The sequence below is a fragment of the Ixodes scapularis genome, unplaced genomic scaffold, assembly GCF_016920785.2.
Source record: "Ixodes scapularis isolate PalLabHiFi unplaced genomic scaffold, ASM1692078v2 PGA_scaffold8__174_contigs__length_109621045, whole genome shotgun sequence".
NCBI lineage: Eukaryota > Metazoa > Arthropoda > Arachnida > Ixodida > Ixodidae > Ixodes > Ixodes scapularis.
The window spans coordinates 53968665-53970911 of record NW_024609883.1 but is presented as its reverse complement, the minus strand read 5'-3'; the positions used below and the strand labels follow the sequence as shown (position 1 = coordinate 53970911).

General features: G+C 47.6%; 1 pseudogene; it reads left to right on the top strand.

Moving 5' to 3' along the window:
* Positions 1-239: 239 nt before the first annotated feature.
* LOC115322049 lies at positions 240-1966 on the top strand (annotated as a pseudogene).
* The last annotated feature ends 281 nt before the right edge of the window (positions 1967-2247 follow it).

Below are 2247 nucleotides of genomic sequence, written 5' to 3'. Positions count from 1 at the left end.
AAAGCTCGCGCTGCAGAACCCACTCCTGCTACTGGTGTTGTCCTGGTAAAAAAACACGAACGAAAATTAATAATAATAATTGGGCTGTGGGGACATTTATACAGAGTGTAGTTGGTCAGCCATTTAAAGTTGCGACGAGTCACACGCTGTAGATGAGCAATTTAGCCAGTGCAGTACAACCGCTAGCCAGGGGTCTTTAACGTGCACCACTCAGTAGTGGTGCCTTGGCTTGCCGCCGTATGCACGGGAGTGTGACGTTTAAAAACCTGGCCACAACGCTAGATGAAGTATTCAGCGAATTCGACCTACTAGGCAAGATTACAAAGGTTATCACGGACAGCTGGCCAAATTTCGTGAAAGCTTTTCGGCGAGTCTGTCTGACATACTTCTTTTTTTTAATTGTATTCCTTTCTACACGCCTATATATTGCTGCGCCTGCGCAGAATCTACGGTGAGGAGGAAGCCAACGATGAAAACGAAGATAATTGTGAGTCTGTGTATTTATTTTCGCTTATTTATAGCGTCGACGAAGGTAGGCCCCGCCTGCCACTATAGCAGCAGTGCTTTGCACACACTTTGAAGCTCATCGCTAACGTTGACGAGGCTCGTGCAGAGGCTGTTGATCAGAAATGCTCCAAAATTAAGCATTGTGGGTTCACCTAGTGTCAAAAGCCCTGGAACAAGCAGGGACAGACCACACAAGTAGCTGATCTGATCAAGGCCCACTGCGGAATCTAGTGCGTACCTCGACCAAATGTTACAAGGTGGAACTCTACCTTTGAGCCCATAAACTCTATCAACACGTTTCTAGAAAAGGAAACACGCCTAGATGTCCTCTTCTGCAAGCTAGGAATTCCTAGGCTGCTGCCATCTCAAGCGCCTAACTTCAAGGAGTATTGCGGGGTACGTCTAATTTAGGTAGTTCTGACTTCCTTGGTACAACGTTTGACTTTTCATTACAGGTCATGAAACCTGTCTGATGCGTCCCTAATGTCCTGCAAGGTGAGAACTACATTCGCAGCGGGTATGGTTCCGACGCTCTACGTTCTCACCAAGAAGATTGAGTATGACCAGGTGGCTGGTTTGCGCTACTGCGGACCTCTAGCTGCGTGTCTCCTGGCCGGAATTCAAAAGAGGTTAGCTTTGGTACGCGTAAATCGCAGAACTTGTTTTAGAGCACCGTAAAATGTAATATGTCGATCGTGAGAGCCAAAAGTGTAAAACCGTCAATTGAGCGGCTTTATGAACTGTGTGTCCCGCGCAGTAGTACGCTTCGAAACTTGTGGTTTGTGACTTCTGTTGTCCGCCGTGGGTGATCCCCCAGACGATTCGTTGTCTTTACTCAGCGGTGTTTATTACCCCCTAACTCACAGAGATCCCTGCCGAGATTAGACTTGTCTGCCTTCGCCACGCTCCCCTTGGTCGCAAAAAATCCCCCCCCCCCCCCCCCCCCCCCCCCCCAGACAGTGCGCGCCTTGCCGGGATAAATACGGGTATCGGGCCGTACGCCTACAAGTTTCACTCCCTCGGATCAAAGGCAACAGGCATTTTGCAAATACAATATAAATTTCGCTGGTGCAGGTTCTATGATGTGATGAATCAGAAGGACCTGCTGGCTGCCGCTGCACTGCTCCCGGGATTCAAGGTGTCGTGGATTCCGGATGAAGTCAAGCGAAATGCGGCCCTCGCAGCCGACAAAAGCGAGCTGACAGTCTGTTCGCGGCCTGGCGATTGACATCATCAGAACCCCACTTCCCCTACAAAAGCTAACGCTGCAGAAGATGAAAATTTCTTTGGAAACATGTTTGCAAATATACGTACCTCCTTGTCACGGGGGGATGATCAGCTATCGCGGTTTGTATTGGCGGAGCTAAGGAAAATGTTTCACTCTGGCGCACAAGCTGTTCCTCAAAGTAAACACGGCCGCACTACCGAATGCATCCCCTTGAACGCCTGTTTAGCGTAGGCACGGACGTGTTTATTGAGAAGCGAGGTAATTAAACATCAGATGTCGCTTCGAAATTCAGCTCTAGTTGAAGTACAACAGCGGCGTGTGATTCGGGTAACGGGGCAACTTGTTCACTGTGATTATTTGTATGTATTTATTTTATTTAATAATACTGCCACTCTCGCATTTAGCAATTTGGTATACAACATCCAAAACAGAATCAATTCAAAAAGAACGATATCAAACAGAAGAACACAATGTCTTTGCAAAACATTGAGGAGAAAATTCAAGCAGTCTAA